Here is a 20,753-nt window from a genome sequence, read left to right as displayed (position 1 = left end):
TTCTGGTTAGCCACTGTGAGAACAGAATGCTGGTCTTTGGTTTGAAATATCAAGGCCTTTCTTATGTTACAGAACAACAAGAAGAACAATTAAACAATTAAGTGTTCAGTTAGAGATGAGTGAAACCCACCCATCTGAATTCTGAATATGCTTGTTCTTTCCCCATCTTTTCAGAGAACCATCTCTGAAATAACTCTGAATACTTATTTTAAGCAGTTTTGAGTAGGGGAGGGGTGCACACAAAGGAAAGGGATGTACCACTGACCTGCATCAGCTACTAAAAGTCTTAACCAACAGGGAAATTGCCAACACAAAGATCCTTGGGAATTGTGATTGGATGGGAAGCCCTGGCTTGCTAGAATTTCCAGGGGTCTTTGTGCCGAGTTCATTTTGGTAAGGCCTAATTTGTGCCCCGTGAGTAGCTGCCCTTCATATGCGTATACACCCATCATAACTACTACAATTATGATTTGGAGAAATTGAATTGGGGTGGGGAAGTTTTTGAAGCCAAATTCAATGAGAATTTTGGCTTGTCTCATAAACAAATTAAGTGTCTCCAAACCTGGTGATGCTGTACATTTCTCTCTAGTTTTCATAATGCTGAACACTGAATTGTTTCCATTTCTGATGCTTGATAAAATTTAGCAACATTGTTAATGAAACAAAAGTTTTCAAATTTCAAGAGTGATGCATATATCTGATTTGTTTGTTGATGCCTTGCACTGGTCTTCAGTTGTATCTTCTGTCTGTATCCTTAAAATGGTTATTTTGAATGTTTGAAATAATTATAACAATATATAGATGAGACTGGGATACGTAATCCTATGCACATGGGAGTAATTTTCATGAAAATATATATAATCTGCTTCTCAATAAAGATCCATAAAACTAGTTGTTAATCTGCCTTGAGATAAGTCTTTTGCTCAGTTTTTATTTCTTAAAAAAAGGTCTAGTCATTTATCTGTTTGATCTTACTAAGGCAGGTGAGAGAGGTCGTCCCCTTTTGACAGAGCAATTTTATTTATTTTTTGTCCAGCCACAGGAAAACATTTTTGCATGAAAATATTTGTATTAAGCAAGTCATCCATACTGCACCGTAGGCTGTTTGAGTATAACAGTATGTTACAGTCTGCAAAGTTAATGCAGTTAATATTCAACTGAACTTTTGGGGGGTTGCTAATCCCTCAGGCAGGCTTAGCAGAAAGGGCAAACATATTTATAGCACTTTGAATCAGACTGCAGCAACTGAACAACAGTATGTGTTATACCATCAAATGTACAATTTCAGCAAAGCTGAATGCAAAGTAAGCTTTTAATAGTACCTAAATTGCTGAGGTATCCCCTCTCCATCAGAAAGAGTTGCAGATTCATTTGACAAGTTAGTTAAAATGGATCTATCCAAAAGGTCTTGAACTGCCTTCTTTGTTTCTGGTGATAAAGCTTTTTCCTTCTTTACTTTTTCTTTCCTTTCTTTTTTCTTTTTGGTAAATTGCAGGGTTCATGGGCTTCTTAATTAGGAGCTAACTATATGTTAAATCCTCTACTACTTTTATTAGTCCCTAATAGTATTTCACTGGTTTTCGTAATGATTTTTAGCAGGGCTTAGATGAAAATGAACTTTTAAAATTTGGTGGGTCTGTAGCTGAAAGAAAAACATTGGGAAATTATGGTTACCAACAGTAGACCATGAGGGGATTTTTTTTGTGGTTGGTGGAGTTCAGTACAGGTCAATGCTCTCCATGCGTGGTCACATGAGGTAGGTTTTCTTTAGTACCTCAGCAGAACACAAGAGGGTATGATGCCCATTGAGACAGGAAGGTAGAGAAGAGAACATTTATGGGAATTAATTTCATCTCACATTTATGTTAGTAGCAAAGTATCCCTTGATTGGGGTGGAGGAGTAAAATCCATTTAAAGTCATAAAACATTATCTCTGCTAACAAAAGCAATTTTGTTTCCATAAATATTTTTGCTTTTGTATTTTCCTTCAACTACAAAGATGTTGCAGTCCCTACCGTTCAGCAAAATGAGACAGCTGCCTCAGGCAGCAGATAAAGGGGAGCACAATTGTGGAGAACATACCGTAATTGTGTGTGCAACATGGCATGTCCTTCACCCACTAAAAGACTGGCGCCCTCAGGGGTGGTGGAGAATGCTTGGCCTATTCTTGAGAAGGATCCCTTAGAGACTCTCCCCTGCTTCTTTTAATATTTTCTTCACCGCTGACAGGGATCTTTTTGGCAAGGTAGCTTGAAAGGATGCTGACTTGTCACCAATACTGAACTAAGATGATGAATCAAAAGCATTATTTATTATTAAATTTGGGCCTGTCCATAAAAAGCAAGTCTAGAGTGAGAGACTTGGGTGATACTTGCTGTTTCCAGGAACTCTTTTCATTGTGAGACTTTTGTGGGTGAACTGAAAGTTTGTTTGGACCCTGAGTGAGAACCTGGAGGCTGAGAGGGAGAGTGTGTCAGAAAAGAAATGAACTCATGATGATTTAAATATTAGTAACTTTGTATTAGTGTAACTGTATTTTTGTAATGTTTTGTTTAAGCTGTCTGTTGTTGCTTCAGTTTTTTGTACACCACTTAGAGATATTTTAAATATATTAAGCGGTATAGAAATTAAATAACCATCAGATTTATATCTTGCCTTTCCTGCTAAAGGAGCCCAGGGCAGCAAACACATAAAAGTTATAATGATTAAAACACCTAAAAACCATTCCCATATAGATGCAGAATGATAGTAAAGCTAGCCTAGAGACCAGCTGCTACTCACTCACTCACTCCTTCATATATATAAGGATGCAGCTCCCCGCATTTCCCCTGCAACAATCCTATAGGATAGGTTAGGTTGAGTCATCTCAAGGTCATCCAGTAAATTTCATGGCTGAATTGAGATTTGAATCAGAATCCCTTCTCCTAAAATGATTGGTCTCTTCCCATTGGCTCTTCATAGAAGTATGTCTATTATCAGCTATGAGTGGCTACCAGTTATGGCGACTATGTAATACCTCCATTGTTGGATGCAGTGTGCCTTTGCATACCAGTTGTTGGAAATCACAAATTTGAAGAGTGATGTTTCATTCATGTCCTGCTTGTGGGCTTCCTGTGATTGTCCACTATGAGAACAGGATCTAAGACTAGATGAACCATTCACTTGATCCAGCAGGGCATTTTAAATGGTGACATCAGAGAGAGAGGTGAGACATTCATTGCAGCATTCTTTGTCAACATAAAAAGGGCCATCAACTATTTTGGCTCTTCTATTAAACAGAAAATAGTGTGTTGAACTGTCTGCCTCCTTGAGTGCATTGGAAAAAGGCAGTATATACATGTGATAAATCATAATAGAGTGGATAAGATGTCAGCATTTAAGATATACCTGGATCCTAGTAATGCAGCCCATAGAACACACAACATACGTCTCAACCAACCACATGCTTTTGTCATCTGTTTGTGGTAGCCTACTAAGGGATTAGATGAACTTTGTGCTTTTGCTGCTTGGTGGGATCACGAATAACATGTGTTGTCAAGAATCTGGGAGCTACAATATATGGATCTTGGCTGTATTTGGCATGGTTGGTTGCAAGTTGTGTAAACCTGGAATGAAACCTGCTGCTTGCAAACAGATACATTCTCCTAACATTGTAAGCCTTAATTTTTATTAAGTGTCTTGTAAACCCCTGCTTTCTAACCTTGGCAAGTAGTTCACCTACTGATATTTTTAAATCAGTTATAATTAATATTATTATTTTAAAACTATTTCCAAATAAGAATATATATATTCATACCGGGTATGTTATGCTAACAATGATAGAAAAGATCACATCAGTAAATTGTAAAAATTACTTTGAACAAAACATCTGGTTGAATATTATCTTAAAATGTAAAGTTTCAATACTATTATTTATAAACAAACACCATATTTTGATAAAGTTGTTAACAGCATGGCTCTCTTTACACCTTTTGTAATATGAACTCCTTCCACAGATGGCATCTTTGCTACATTCCAAAGTAGTAACCATATTTCTATACTGAGACAATTACGGATCACCATCTGTGTCCAGTGGGGTTTGCTCCCAGGTAAATGTATGTAGGATTGCACCCTGGTGTATTCTTCTTCTTAATATGCCATTGTTGTTTTCAGTAGGCACTCTTGGGTGCATTGGGTACAATATACAGTAATATGCAAGCTGGATGCATAGTTTGCATGCTGTTTTTTCAGAAATAAGACAATGGCAGTTTCTACCACGTAAGGGAGTTGTACGTTTGCAGCCTTAACCTTATGTAAACCTCTTAGAGGTTTTATAATTAAACTGTATACAAATTCTACTAAATAAATAGAAAATAAATCTTTTTCTTTATTAGGCCAGTGTTGGTTCTACCCACTATGCTTTTAAGCTTTCAGTGTTTTGTGGAATAGAATGAAAAAAACAACAACTGCAGATTTGGTTAGGGCTCTTGATGTTAATTTGGTTTGCTGTATCCATATGCATACAAGCATGTGAATCTTTCCGGAAGTGATTTGTTTAAAGTTTAAAGTTCTCAGGAAAGCTGTAGATCGTTAATTAATACAGGACAGGATAAAACAGGCATCCAGCCTGCCTGTTTTTTTGTGGAATGTTTTTGGCAGGGTTCAAACCAACATGAAAATTCGCCATCATCATAAAATTTAGGACAGCTGGGATGCTTTGCAGTGAGGACTTTTGGCTCCACAGTTCAAATAATCACAATAGCAGCTCAATTTAGCCCTTGGCTGGGTAGGTTTGGCAGGGCACAATGAAAAATAATTATTTCATGGCCTGCTTATTTGTCCCTTAAAAAAAACCTTCCTGACCTAGTCAGGCTTATGTAAATACACTGCCACATGTAGGGATGCAGAACATTGCAGCATTCCCCCGTTTGGAAAACTTTTCTTTTATCTTTAGACTATTTTTAGAAGCATCTGTTGGGCATACAAATATGGACCGACAGTGTCAGAAATCGAACCCCCGGGATCTTCTTGGCATTGGCTTTTCTATCTATAAGCCAGCATCTTCTTTTTTAAAGCATGCTTGTTTAGTATGCATAGTATTGTTACTAGGGCAGCACAGGGAGTGACAATATAAATAAGTCCTTTTCTTTGCAGTTTTGTATTTACTCTGTCTAGGGGGACAACAGGCTTTTAAAAACATTTGTTGCATTTTGTCTTCATTTGTATGGCTAGGGTAGCCAGATACAAAGGAGAACAGGACTGCCATACCTGATTAATTGGACAGAAGAGGTTGGTGATTTTTTTGGTGAGACGCACTCTGTCGTGCAGGATGACCAAACTCTTGAAATTTTCTCTTCTGTCCCAGGATTGAAGGTTACATATGCCTAGGTCTTCCATTCCTACCTTGGCATCTGACCACCTTACTCCTCCTGTTCAATTAACTGTGGTGCTTTAACTTTCTATGTCATTGGCATCTCTTGGCAAAGGGGTACGAAAGAGAGTCTAAAGGCATGTGTTGTGGGTCTGAAGCTGGTCAGTGCTTCAACAGGATTGTTTTTTTCTGAGAGTTTCTTGAGAGTTAACTGTTTTGAACCTCTTGCAGGAAGAGAAGGAAGAAGGTAAGATTATAAAAATAAAGTGAATAATGTGTAGTCTTCAACCACCTTAAAGAGGCATCTTAAAAGTGCAGAAGAGTGATACAATAAAAGCAATATATTTGTTTTAGGGTGAAAATGGAGAGTAAAGAGGGAAAACAAAATTACAAAACCTGCACCAATTTCTATTATTTGCCTTTCTCTTTGATTTTAAATGCATGTTAGCTAACATTCTGCCTTCTACCCTAGAACAAGCACACACACAGGCAAATAGTCACAAGACTACATGATTTCCTACATCACCTTCTCCAGCCTAATACTGGCTGGAGCTGATGGGAAAACATTTGGAGAACAGCACTTTGGGAAAGATTGTCCTAAACATACACTCATGTAGGGGGAGGTGACCTCTCTGTTCTTCTCTTTTTCATTTGGACTGCCCAACCAGAAATCAAATACTTCTTATGATCATGACAATCTTCCTTTCAGTGAATGTTACTTTTTCTCAAAATGTCATTAAAAGGGGGATAAAATCAGCAGTCATGTCATGCATCGGGATGGATTCCTAAATGTAAATGAGAATCTTGCAGTAATTTATTTACATTTGTTTTCAGCACAACAAATGAGACATCACGTAGCTCCATAATTTCCCATGACCGAGTCACCGGCATGCAATGTGTAATTTACTATGATTTAAGATGCTTATCGGCAGGTTCTTGAAGCAGTACCTGGTGACTTTTTTTTATAATACTTTCTCGTGACTGCCTTCACTCACTTCATCCTACATATATCCCCATCTGGTTTATTTCTAAGCTGAAACAAAATTAGAATCTTTTGTTTTTACTTGCCTTTCTGAGTTGGAACTAAGACAACCTAATAAGACAGGCTTTTCATGAAAGTTCTGGAATTTGCACAGATTTTAAGGCCTTTCATGTCACCTCCTTTATCTGAAGTTCAGTTGGTAAAGAACGAAAGAGCCTTTTCCACCCATTTTCTGTTCTTTCCCTCTTCTGTGTTTGCTGTTTTCATTGCTTATATTTTGAAATATTATAGTCTTTCATGATACTGTAGGCCACTTTTAAACTAAACAAACATTTACCTGTCTTAACCACAGTGTTGTTTTTGAAGGCTGAACTGGTGGTGTAGTGTGAGGGCATATGCACCTAAGCAGGAGTTGATGAACCTTTTCATTCATGAATTAAGTTACCACTAGTGCTGAAGTGTTCGTGCCACTACCTCCTGTGGTGCCACAAAATGTCTCAGTAAATATTCCTTCAGACATACACAATGCACAAGAGATTGATTGCACTTCCTGCTTTAGCCTTTGCATCCCCAGCCCTACACTGATACCACCCTTAAATATGCCTACATTTTATTGGATGCCAGGAGTGGACACCCTCCCTTCCATTCTGAACAGAGGAGAGATGCAACGGCCTATCTGTGAGCAAGTACAGCAGTGGCTGATGTAGGCATCTTTTTTCCTTTGATGTGGGACAGGTTGTGGGAAATGCACATGCCCACACCATTTGTGTTCCTGTTACTTGGTCTGCTCTTTTATATGAGCCGTTTTTTATTATGCCATGTCCCCCATGACAGCCATTCCAATAATAGGCTATCCTCTTAGGCAGTGCTTTTGTTTTCTTAAAAAAGAAAAGAAAAGAAAGGTGCCTGTACTCACCATGAAGTTGTTACAGCAAGTGCCACACTTTTTAACAACAACAAAAAGAGGTGCCGGTAGTGCGTACCCTTGAATACCCCCTGAAAAAAAGCACTGCTCTTAGGACTTAATTATTGCATAAGAAGCTATTTATGACAGTGCAGTCCTATGGCATTTCCACTCCTTGTTCGGGATGTATTTTTCAGACCCCTGAAACACTTCCTGAGTAATTCCAAAGTTGGTGAGTGGCCTCTCCTGCACTTAAATTGATGCAGGGCATGCTACCCAGGTCAAAATTGCTAATGCCAACACCATTGTATTCTGTTTTCCCCTTCTGATAGCGAGTTTCCCTTTCCAATCTAGACTTTTAAGGTTTTCTTCCCAATAGTTTGACAGATATGTGCTCATTCCACACCACGAGGATGTGACTTGATTCAGCATTGACAGACTCATTTTAAGTGCGGTAATCATGGCTCCGGGACAGAAAAGTTGTTTTAGCTACAGCTGCACAACTACCACTCTCCCAGCACAAGAATATTTGTAAAATCATGCTGAAATTACATATTACAAATTGTACATAAATGCTCACTTTTTGATTTGACGGAATACTGTGTACACCTGTATCTTGAAATAAAATCATCACCAAAAATTTATATTATCTTTTCCTTTTTTCTGAATATAAAGCATAAACTGTAGATAATGCTCAAATCATTTTAGTTCAGATTCTGAGCAATTGGTTTGGGGCTCCAAGCCTTTGCTCAGCATTATGCAGGCATCAATCCTTTTTATGCTAAGGGCCAGTATATCTTCAGATTATTTACAGAGCTGCAGATAAATTGCAGAATCTCCAAGACAAAAGATTGCTGTAAGCAAATTATTTGTCCAGTGTTCTTTTAGAATATACTCATATTGTATTCTACATGTTTTGAATAAGATTTTAAAACAGCTGTATACATTTTTGTCTGGCTTTGAGAGGAAAGTCTTCTTTTTTGGCAAATAGTGGGCTTCCTTCCTAGGGGAAAAATACCTTACAGTGTCAAGATCCCTAGCATTTGGGGATGTTTTCTACTAATTGAACCTAATACTTGCACTTTGAAATCTGATTCAGGAAATGTTAACAGGCAACTGTCAAGGATAGACTATTCTGGGACAGGCTGTGCTCGCTTATTACTTCATTTTGTACTCCACTAACCATCTATTCATTTGCACAGTCTTATTCTCAACGGGAACACACTGATCCCCCCCCCCCCCGGTTCAATTTTCTTTTAAAAAATAGCTTTCTAGTGGATGTGTGAGTCCCTTCAGATGTTGCTGAACTGCAACTCTCATCTGTCCCAACCAGCATGGCCAGTGGCCACGGGTGATGGAAATTTTAGCTCAGCAACTTTTGGAGGGCCAAAGGTTCCCCATACCAGATCTATGGGATATAGAAATCTAGGACATAAGTAATTGGCAGATAGTGAACATGGTGATGTCGCTGAGTTCAAATTTAAGGCTATTGAATGAAATGTTTACGTGTATTTTTTGTTTGTTTGGTCACTCTACAAAGAATGAGAACAATTAAGTTGTAGTGGTAGCCACCAACTTGGATGGTTTTAACATAGGATCAAACAAATTAATGGAGGATAAGACTATTTTCTACCACCTCTGATAGAAGCAGTATGCCTCTAAATACCAGCTGCTGGGAATCAGAAGTGGGAAGCATGCTGTTACACCAGCATGTTACACCTTTCAGGCTTCCCGTTGCATTTGGTTGGCTACTGTAGGAACAGCATACTGGACTAGATGGGCTTTTGGTCTGATCAAGCAGGGCTCTTCTTAAATTGTTGGTGGTACTATTGAGGTTCAGATGTATATGAAATAGGCTCAATTTAAGTAACCTGCTTTAGAACTGCGGTCAAAATGATTGATTTCGTGATATTATATTGAGTAATGTAGAATGCTTTTGTATAGTATGTGTTTAATATTTACATAACATTTGTATATTTATAGCTTGATCAATTTCGTCTTTAGATCTTTGTATTTTGAAATTGTAATCAAATTGTTTAATAATTAGAATGGTAAAATAAAAATGCTGGTAGAGGGAGGGTGCCTTTTGACACTGAAAATATTAAACTCACTTCATCCATTTGGCATTCTAAAGTGAGTGCTGATTGGGCAATTTTAAAAAAATAAGCATAACATCTGTATCTTTTCTCTTTTGCTTTTTTTTAAATTCAAAAGTAAACTCCATCCAGTTTGATGAAACTTGCTTCTAAGTAACTATGCAAGACTGGAGTAGATCAGGGCTAGTGGTCCCATGCTTTTTCAATGATGTCAGAGGGATGAAACCCACTTTTTGGAAAATCTGGAACCCTGTCTTTTTATACAGGCAGAATTAGAAGCACCGTGTGAAATGTGTGGCTTAACCAGTACTCTTTGGCTTATTATCCATTGAACACATCTGTGCTTGACTATAGGAGCTAGTGCCCTACTTGGCATCTTTCTTGAGCTTGAGTATCTGATGTTTTAATCTTGATTGTTTTGCGTTTTGGAGTCAAAGAAGGAAGCTGCACCAAACTTAATGCTGACACTATGGATATGGTAACAGTTCTGCAAATTCATATCTATTTTATTTTATGCCAGTTTAGCTGTCATGGCTTTCCCAAAGATTCCTGGGAAATGCAGTTTTGAGAGTATGCTTCAAATTCTTTGCTGGCAATCCCTAGGCTCTTTCATTGGACTACAGGGGTTCTCTGGGGACAGATAATGTGTATTAACCCAGTTTGAAGTTTGCACTCAAACTCTCCGTTTTGAAAACATTAAGTTCCATCTTGCATATCACTCAACCGCTTGTCTCCTTAATTCCAATCAACATCTCACTTATTGCTACAGTCAACACTCCAGTAGTAACAAAAAATAAAACCTTTCATCATCTATTGATTTGCCGTCTTGAAAAAAAATGACAATAGGCTATTTTTGTCCAATTTCTCAATAACTAGAGCCATTTATTGGTTTTTCAGTTTTACTATATTGCACAAGAATGTATTTTACTGCATTTTCTGAAAACTGCAGTATCAAGATGCAATGTTTTGTAGTTTTTGCAAGCAAATTCAAAAATTGTATAGTCCAACTGAGAGCTATAAAGATACCTGCCATATTTGTAATAGTATCTTAATTCAAATTTAACTGCAGAGGGCAATCGGGCATTTGTTAACCTAGTAGACTGCTGAAAAATATCTTTAGACAAACTTGTTTTTTTAAAAGTTATATTGTTTCGTAAGACATGGAAACATGAACATTGTGTTTGTGATTTTGTCACAGGAGTCCAATGTGAGCTTGAGAAATAACTACAGCTTCAGCTAGGTGAGATTTGTACCTAAAGGTGCATATCCTTTTCTGTGATTTACACTTTCTAACATTCTAAACTACATTTTATGAGTTACGAATCTTGCTTGTTTAAATAATTAACAAAACAAAACAAAACCCACACAACAGGATTCCTGGTTCGCATATAACACAAAGCAAGATTTTAGCCACACAGGAGTAGAGGTGACCATGCAAAAGAGGGAGCTTTGGGCTTCCTAAGGCTCACCCTTTTAGTGTTAAACTATGGCACCAACACTTTTGTGTTTGTAAAACAAAGGAATGGGGTAAAATTTGGTGTTTCTTGAGTTTTATGTGGTTTCAATCCAAAGAACTGAACTGAACTGTGGCATCAGGATGATCGTCCAATAAGTTAATTTATCCCTTTTCGTGTAAATACAATGTAATTCTAAGTTGGAAAGGAAAAATATTCTTTATACAGCAGGATATAGATGATAGTACTGGCAAATGGAAAATGTGACATTCAGCTACAAGAAAAACAAGGAAGACCCAATCGAAAGAAACTCAAAATTGAATGTAGCATAAAGGGAAAAGAGAGTCATATATGTAACTAATACCATGCTATTTATTGAAATCTCACCAGTGACCTTTACAGCAGCAGTGCTTCAATGTATAGTTATGCAGAAAAGGAAAGTGATGGCTATTATAAAGGGAACATATGATTGGATTTAGATTCATGGGGATGTAGGTTTTGAAGAGGTGCCCTTAATTATCTGTGGAGCATGTATATCTATAGTAAGACTTATTTCATTGTGGTCCTTGAAAATATGCTGCATTCATTCCTGCTTTTTTCAGGTCCGGTAGCAAATTTCTAAAGTTTGCTTTGGGTGTTACCGATACATACTGGGGGAGATGTTTGTGACTGATTAATAATTATAGTTCAGCATATTTTGTTTGGAGTTTACGTTCAATGCTTCTAGTTGAAGTTTCCAGTACTGTTGTTGTTAAACTTTGTATATCCCCTTCTTCAATAGATCAGAAGGTGTTTCACAGCATAAAAATACAAGATAAAAAAAGTTCCTATCCATATTACTAATTTAATTTCAAATAATACTTGGTTAGATAAATGAACAATCATAAGCTTTTTCAAGCACATGCTTTTAATCTCATTTTTTTTGGCAGGTGAAACATTTCTTATGAAGTCTTGAAGACACATTTAAGGCAATATTTAAGTAAATATTCACAAAATGAATTCAGTTATACAAGGGATCTGCTACTTTATTTAATAATAATAATAATAATAATAATTAAAGTAGCTTGGGGAGTGGGGGAGAACCCCAGTTCAAAACACTGGCTGCTTAAGGGTGGAGAACTAAATCTCTCTGCAATTTTATTTCCACTACAAATGCACAGGCATCATAGTAGTTAAATCAGTGATAGAAGTATGTCTTGCAATAACATTTAGTACCTTTTCAGCGATCATCTAACACCCGTGTCTTCATCACGCTTCACAGGCTACCTAACCAGAAGCAATTTTTGTTTCCAAATACAAGGTGAGCTTCTAGAGGGATTTTAAAATAAAATACTGTTGTGAAAAGGAAGAGAGTACTGCATACAGGTGAAAGGTGGAGTTTTCTGGGATGTAGAATGGAGTGTTTGTCTCTTTTCTTCACAGGAGGTAAACCATCATGGGTATCTCACCTTTTCTACTCTCCTATTGTTTTCACATCCATCCCATTATAGACTCACGTGGATCCAGCACCTTCAATTCATTTCAGTTCTGTCACTTCTGAAGCTAGATGTGTCTCAGTACTAAGTCTGCTCTACAGTCCCTTTGGGCATTCCTTATAGTTATTCTTGCTGCCAACATTCTATTAGAAAATTCACCATGTACTCTTAAACCTACACCCCAGCTCAATTCTTGAGTTAAAGGCTACTGGAGAATGCTTCTGCTTCTCATATTTTAACAGGGTCTCAAGAGGTGGTAGTTGTTTAAATTTGCAAACTTTAATAGGGAATTTGCATTCTGTTCTTCACACAACTTTGCCTACTACAAGTCCAATTGGATTTTGTTTCTCTTAAATATTTTTTTGTTTGTTACATTTCTATCACACTCTTTCCCAAGTATCTTATCCTGAGCTGTAAATCATTATTATTTTAATTTACAAATAGTATCTGAGGTGAGGAGCTAAGTTACTTTCCCACAAAATGAGTCTATGTCCTAGGTGGAATTGAGCTCTGTTGAAGTCCTACATACAGCAACACTTTATGTTTATAGCTTAGAGATGTTGAAGACAGAGCATTTTGTCCATAGAAATGCTTAGAGTTTTATTGTTACAGGAATAGCTGCGTGCACACACACACACACACACAGACACACACACTTGATTTTTGTTTCTTCCTTCCACCAATCTGAGATCTAATTAATATAGTCTCTACTCACCACCTTTATAAAAGCAGAATGCCTAGCCTTGTAGCCATGTGCCTGGACATATAAGTACTGTTCTATTTTTGACCTGGACACCTACGCTTGAAGAACATCATGCAAGTTCAAAAGCTGATGGCCTGATACAAGCATCCCCCCACTTATGTGGGGGTTATGTTCTGGGCCCCTGCACACATAACTGAAATCACGTAAAGTGGGGAGCAACTGACTTTAATTGGGGGGGGGGTGCACAGGTATGATAAAACCCTGGGGAAAGTGGAAAAGAGAGAGCTCATTTCATAAATACACCCATAATGGGAAACCTTTGCTACTGGAAGCACTCAGAAAAAAACACCACACTTTTTTAAAGATTACTCTTAACATATGTTCTCCACCTTGATAGTGTTTTAAAGAAGAAGAAAAAATTTGGTGACTGTTTTCATTAAAAGGGTTTGAAATATATACATATAATAATTTAGATGGCGGTGGGATGGCAAAATGTACAAAGGCATGAAGACAGCCTTCAGTAAATCAAATAGCAATAATTAAGTGGATAGAAGGATATAATGGATTTATTAGCAAATCTCAAACTGGTTTGCAGAAGATGGGAGAGGGATGCCTCTTGAAGGATCTACTGGAATTTAGATCAAGCAGATTGAAAGCTGCATACCCCTCAAAACCTAACGAGGGTGAGGTTCTGCTTGTTAGCACCTTTTGGGGCACAACCTGAGCTTCTGTCATGGTGGAACCTCACACTAGTGACATTCCTCTCTACTAGCATAGACTGGCATCATCTAACTGGCACTGGGATGGGGTTAGGATTGTGCAGCAACATGCTGTTTGAAATAAATGATTTTTACCCATGAAGAATGGCATCCTGAAACTAATACTGTACTGGAATTGCTAATAGACTTGTGTGCGCATCAGTCCAAAATATAATTTTGAAATATGTTCCAATACTTATTACCTCTGAATGAAAACAATACATGGATTTAAAAAAACCAGACTATACTGAAATGTATAAGTAGATGTGTTGTGCTATGTGTTTAGCTATGCTAGAATGAACTGTTCTTTAAAACAGCATTTTTAGATACTGTTATTTCCATTTCAAAGTAAAAGTATCTTATATGAAAAGGTTCAATTCCCCAGTGAGAAAAAAGGTTGTATGAGTTTCTTGACTCACCTTTTTTCATGTTTTGATCATATGTGAAGATCAGAACACTCCATCTTTTTTGTCAACATTGCTGTGGGAAAAAATGTCAGTTGAACATTTCCCTAGGGATGTAAAGGTTCTGTCCTGTTGCGTTAGGCTTTGTTTTCCTTTATCCTTTGGTTGCTCAGACAGTGTGTTGCTGAATATGCATATTAGTTTTACATAAAGTGGTAAATTTTCAGCATCCAAATAAACACAGATTTTTATTATTTCTGGCAAAAGTGAACCACATCTATCCATAAATGTACACTATTTAGACCACAGGTTTTTTTATGTTATTAAAAGTTGAGAAAGAACATAAAAGTTTGGATGTTGGAGCAGTAGGTTTTTTTTTAAAAGGTTCCATCTTGGAGCATAAAAATAAATTTGACTACTCAGTCCCAAGTACGTTTGTTCGGAATAAGGTCACTTCCAGATGATCTGTTCACTGGGCATTCATCATGATTTGTTTGCACATTTGTGGGGAGGTTAGATAGCACGAGTGGTATATTAAGCATTCATTTTGATTTGTTTGTGGGGATGTTGTGTCGAGCCGTTGTTATTTCACACTTTCCAATATTCCTCTGCCCCTTTAAAATTTGTTGAAGGGTTATTGGGTTGTTGTTTTTATTTTGATTGTGTATTTTGTGGTTTTATAGTCTGATTTTATTCTGTGAACTGCTCTGAGAACTGCAGGTATAGGACGCTATATCATCATCATTATCATTAATAATAATAATGTAATAATAATAATAATAATTCCTGTCACTTTCCATTACACCAAAAGTATGTTTTCAGGGGAGGGAGAGCAGGTTTGTTGTGCAAGAGCACCAGATCAGGTTTAATTACACAGTCTGAATTTGCTAGTATGTGATTGAATCCTACACCAAAATAACCACAGTCTGATAGCACCTCCTAGTAACAGCCTTATGCAGCGGTCTTAGGCAGGCCTACTCAGAAGTAAGCTCCACTGAACTCTGTGGAACTTAGTTCTGAGTAAATGGGTATAGGATTTGGCTGTAAGTATGCTTAGGATAGCAGCCTTACTGAGGCTTTATGTGAAGAAAAAACTGTCTTGTTTTTATTTGACTAGTAATCTATAACTTTATTCTTATGTCATCTGTAGTGCCTTCCCCAAATGGTACTATAATTAGCTTTTGTGTACAGTTTAACTTAGCCATACAGTTGTCATACGATCCAAAGATTGCCTGTTGTAGTCTTAAAGTCCCCTTGATACATACTCTGTAGAGAAACAGATTTCCCAGCAGATTTCCCAGCAGAAGTAAGGAATTCATTCACATTATTCCTTTTTCTTTTTGCATGATAGTTTAGCTGCACTTTGCATACACTATATTTATTAATTAATCACCTCTTCTCATCACTGTATTGGCAAGTGTCCTGTACATTTAATCACTGTAACACTTCTGTACACATTACAATCCTTTTAGATATCTAGATTAAAAATCCTACTAGAACATTCTGAGTACTAAATCATACAGAATTACAGTATTATTAGAAGCATTAAAAGATAAGAAGCTTTATTATACATTTTGGGAGACTTAGACTGTAACACAAACAAGTGTAAGGAGGAAGGAAAACTTTATGCCTAAAATATACTGGTGATCACAGTATTACACAATAATAATTTTGTAGTTGCTTCACTAGCAAATAATGTATCTTCTTATTATTTTTCATGTTAATCAGTAGCCAATCTTCAAGACCTAAAATTGGGAGGTTGGGAAGGGTGTGTGTGAGCACCCAGAAAAATGTGAAGGCAAACGGATATTATCATGCCACATTGGTAATATTATGAAATGGGCTTCAATGATTTATCACCTGTTGAAGTGAGTTGATTTTATGGGCCATGAGGGGAGTAAAGGCTCTTAATGTAACATTGTTTCATCCTTGAACCTAAAGTAAGTGACCATATATACAGTATTGGGGTGGTTCTCACTCGTGTTTGGTATTCATGGTTCCAAAGAATGTGAGTGATTCAATATAGTCAGTAGTAGGATGGAGACGGGAGAGGGAGACTACAGATCATGTGACAGGAACAAGAAGGACATGTACCTCACACTTCATGATTCTCCTGTGATATAGAAAAACTGTTTTATGCAATATGTAAAATGAGGTGATAGAATTTTAGACTTTACCATTTCATACTGTAGGGTGTAATGTTTTTGAAAATGGCAGTCCCATGTTGCATTTATCCCTCAAAACAACATTCAGGTATACTTCCCTGTGTCGTGACATCATCATGTCTCCCTGCCCCCATACCCCATCATTGGCTAGTGTGGTAATGTGAAATTGCATAATAGGTATGTGCCTGAATTTTACAGAGATTGGGTGGTATTAACTTGACAAAAAGTTGTTGTTTTGCTTGCAGTGCTATCTTAAGTATTTTTACTTCTCTACTTTAAGAGTTACAAGTAGCTAATGAGGGTTTGAGGGGGAGGAGGTGTTCTGCTTTTGTATATTCTGTTTGAAAGGTGGCAACCTAGTCACTGAATAGATTACTTTAGGCTGATAAACTATTCAGAGATAAACTATTCAGAGGTAAACTATTAGAGTTCAACAACTTTTTTTTAATTATTAAGATTATTAATTCTTAAGACATTCTACTCTCTAGTTTTGTAGTAAAATAAACCATCATGTTCTAGTTGTCGGCACATGGAAATCCTTTCTCCATTAGCAAATGCCTCCAATATGGCTCCTAAGAAATGGGAAATCCTTTTTAAATACATGTGAGATTTATAGCCAGTTTCTAAGGCTTTTTTCATAGTATGCAGAATGCAAGAGTAAACACAACCTGAAGTTAATTGCTTTCTTAGGAAAGAAAAGTTCAGTTTCTGAGGATTGATTTAGAATCTTGGTTTACCAAAGAACATGAGCCAGGAACTGGTGGTGGTTGCCATTTACAAAAAGCGACACCCTGATACAAAACAGTGCTCTTCTCTATGTTGGGTCTTGCCTTTAGTATGGACAGAAAGGTGTTTGGGTAATTTCAAATTCTAGTTTGTGCATTAACCTCATACACTCCAGCCCATGTTGCTATACCGAATCAGATAACTGGTTCATCCAACTCAGCATTGCTACACTGACTAGCAGCAGCTCTCCAGGGTTTCAGGTAGGGACTCTTTCCTGGAATTAAAGGATGGCACATTACATGCCCACAGGATTGTGTTAAAGATTTATCAATAAAGCATTCTGGATGGTTGTGGGAACAACAGAGCCCCCTTTCTGTTTAATGAACACTCTTCACTGCCTATTTATAGCTACTTCTGTTTCTCTTATAAAAGAGTAATTTATTCCTGAAGTATCTCCAACCAGTCAGGCCTTACGTAGGCAAATTGTGATTATACCACATTATCATATAGTCAATTCCTACACATTATTGTGTCCCACTGCCAGATATGAATGAGGTCAGTACTGCTGCCCTCATTCTGAATGAGTGAACATGTTCATTCACCACAGATCATAAATCCACCCAAATAATCACCAAGTCAGCATATGTGTGCATGCATGTGCACAATTCATAGAGGAGAAAAGGAGGTTTTGCAAAACATGTGTCATTGTTTTGGCTCAATATGGATACATATTTACTGTTTAGTACACCACACTGGAATTTAATTAGAATAGAGTATGTCTACTGTGTATTGAAATGCATAGGGGCAGCAACATTTATGCTTCTTGCTCTATGTATTAACTGTGCTCTAGTGAATTATTTAACCAAATACTTTAAAATCAAAGTGCTAAAGTAATCCTCAGACACTTAATACCTGATCCATTTTTTGATCTTGTTGGTAATGGATACTTCCACATTAAATCTGTATATAATTCTTAGCATTTTACTTTTTCAGAGTTGGACAGAAAATACCTCTTTAAAAACTCAAGTAGATAGCATGCGACCCTGTCCTGGTTCAAGCCTGGATAAAGAGAAGTAGTGGCTGACTCAAGCAGTCCCTGCAGGTGAGATTTTCAGGGAGTTACAAGGGAATGCAGGAATACGGGTATATGTGTTAACACGCAGTGCAGCCTGAATAAGGCACTAATGATTATTTATACAACTAATCTTGAAGAGCTAAACAATATTGCCTTGCAAAATGAAAAATCTCTTATATCTGTGTCTGTTGTAGGTTGGCCTTTGGCCTTTGAAATAAGCATGTTGTGTGGTATAATTTGTAATGTTCCTTTCCTTCACCTACTTTGGAGGATTTGAAATCTGCTTACCTTATCTAGACCATAGGAAGTCAACATAATACTCTACAGATGTTGTTGGGCAACAATTCCCTGGCAGCTTTGCCAATGGGCAGGAGAGCTGGGCTGTGTAGTTCAACAGCATGCTCACTAGTACTGATCTAGAACCATTGAAGTGGATGCAGCTTGTGCCATGTAGTGTGGTTTGCCAGCTTCTTGTCAAACCTTTCTGCAGTCCCGAATCATATATTTGAGATGCTGTTTGGGCAGATTTCAAAGAAACCTAAAATGAACCTTTCAGGTGTTTTTTAACCACAACTCCCATTATCCCTGGCCATTGGCTATGCTCCTGAGGCTGATAAGAGTTCACCAAAGCATCTGGAGGGCACCAGGTTGGAGAGAGCTGTTCTACGCTGCTTGGCAATGGCTCTTCAGGGTCCCATATGTGGGAATAGCTGGAGATGCAATTTATTGAACTTAGGACCAGACAAGTAATATGTTCAAAAATGAATATGCTAGGGTAAAGTGGAAAAAATACATGTATTAGTGAAAATAACACACAAAATGGATAATATAAGGGGGAATTGCTTACCAAAATGTTATATTACATACACTAATGTGTATATTAGGAGATTGCAAACTAATTGCAAACTGATGTGACCTGAACTTAACATTAGAAAAATGAAAAACAAAGAAACCAATATTGACAGATCTGCCTGTTCCTAGCTAGCAGCAATAGTATCCCTCATGTGAGAACACTACTAGCTCAGAGAGTTTTATCCTTTATTTTATATATGAATTCCATGTTTTCTTTGAAGAGATCCTACACAAAAACACTCCTGATTATAAGCACGGTTATAAGTAGCTTGGCTTCCTTGTAACCTATGAAATGCATATCTAAGTCACTCTTGAAACAGATGATTAAGACCTTATACAGTTTTGCAGAAATGAAAGACATATAATTATCAACAGGGGAAAAAATGAAAAGCAATCCAAAATATGAAGAGCACCCATCAGCCATTTGGCAAAAGCTCTGACTTGAGGTGGGGAGGGAAGAAGATAGAGAATAATGAATTCATCAAACTGTAAATGCACAAACCAATGGAGCGCTTAGACTTCAATTCAAGGCAAATGGAAAGAGAGCCCCCATTACTGTTGAGATATACAGACACAGCCCCACTAATCATTTGGTCATGCTTGGGAGGCAGCAAGTCATCACAGGCCATGACATGAGGAGAACAGTGCGTCAGGATTTGTTGTAAGAAAAAAAAATGTTTATTTAACATCCATATCCGAAGTCCTTGTCCCTCATCATCCTTTCTCCCTCAATACACATACCTGGAGAAAAAGTTCACAGAGCCCTGTTAAACTCTTTCAGCTAAACAAAATCTCTCAATCAAGGAATATACTAAGATATTTGAAACCTTATACCATGTCTACCCAATATTCTAGAAGTGTTAAATTAGTCATGTGGATATTACAACATGTGAATGACTGTAGACTGCGTAGGTAATTACATGAGATCGCTGAGTAAGTGCAATACTTTAAAAAAATGCAAGTGGACCTTAAAATCTCAATGAAGCTGAAAAAATAATTTTAGCCATGAACACAGTGAAAAAAATATTGTGCGGAAATGTGTGTAGCATGATCCATACGAAGTCTGTGGGCCCATTCTGCTAATCACATGTGCCAAGGTTTTCAGACATAACTATTAATTAGTTATGGTATTGTAAAGGTGAAATCCATGAGTGATCAGAAGGTGATAAGGGCTATATAACAATCTGGCTTAATGTTGAAGGGGAAAAGCCATGTTGGTCTACTATCATGCTGACTTTCTTTGATGGGTAAAATGATGCTCTGTGACATACTTGCAAGTGCAAAAGGATGCACTGTGAAATATTTGCAAGTAGATAGCTAGTTTTTAAACAAATTTATACTAACGTATATAGTCTTCCAAAAGTACTAGACAACAAGACATATTTCAGGGATCTTTCTATAAGAACATCTTTGAGCTTGCATATACAAACTTTTTCACATTTTTCTTAGAAAAATAGATTGCCAATGCCCTATTATAAAATGCTTTGAAATGGTTAAAATGGTTTACAGTGTGCTGTAGAGGATGCATACAATTTTGTAAAATAATAATGAAGTTGCGGGGATATCAGATTTTCAATCCTAACTATGCTTACTGAGAAGCAAGCCTTATTGAATTCAGAGGAGCTTATTCTCATGTTTGAAAAGAAGATTCTTAAGCATTAGAAAGCACTTACTATCCTTCGAAAATGATGTAGTTACAAGTTTAGTACACCTCACACTGGAACAAGGAGAGTTCCTTAAGCATTCAATTTGAGGCGCAATTTTTTTAAAAAATAAATAACAACAAACGACTGAAAAGCATTGTATTTG

General features: G+C 37.1%; 1 protein-coding gene across 25 annotated transcripts in view; it reads left to right on the top strand.

Moving 5' to 3' along the window:
* The window catches only part of ESRRG (estrogen related receptor gamma), a 545,323-nt gene that overhangs the window by 150,704 nt on the left and 373,866 nt on the right, over positions 1 to 20,753 (top strand). For 12 of the 25 annotated variants that reach the window (XM_083433321.1, XM_083433329.1, XM_083433311.1 and 9 more), the window contains one exon: positions 18,011 to 18,119. The exons of 9 other annotated variants lie outside the window; for them this stretch is intronic. The gene's annotated coding sequence lies outside the window, so the exon portion shown is untranslated. Of the gene's footprint in view, positions 1 to 10,530; positions 10,592 to 12,052; positions 12,087 to 18,010; positions 18,120 to 20,753 lie in introns of those variants that run through there. 4 more of the 25 variants (XM_083433320.1, XM_083433325.1, XM_083433343.1 and 1 more) reach the window with 3 other exon arrangements.

Source organism: Podarcis tiliguerta, assembly GCF_965153285.1.
Source record: "Podarcis tiliguerta genome assembly, chromosome: 3".
Taxonomy (NCBI): domain Eukaryota; kingdom Metazoa; phylum Chordata; class Lepidosauria; order Squamata; family Lacertidae; genus Podarcis; species Podarcis tiliguerta.
This window is presented reverse-complemented; position numbering and strand designations above follow the sequence as displayed.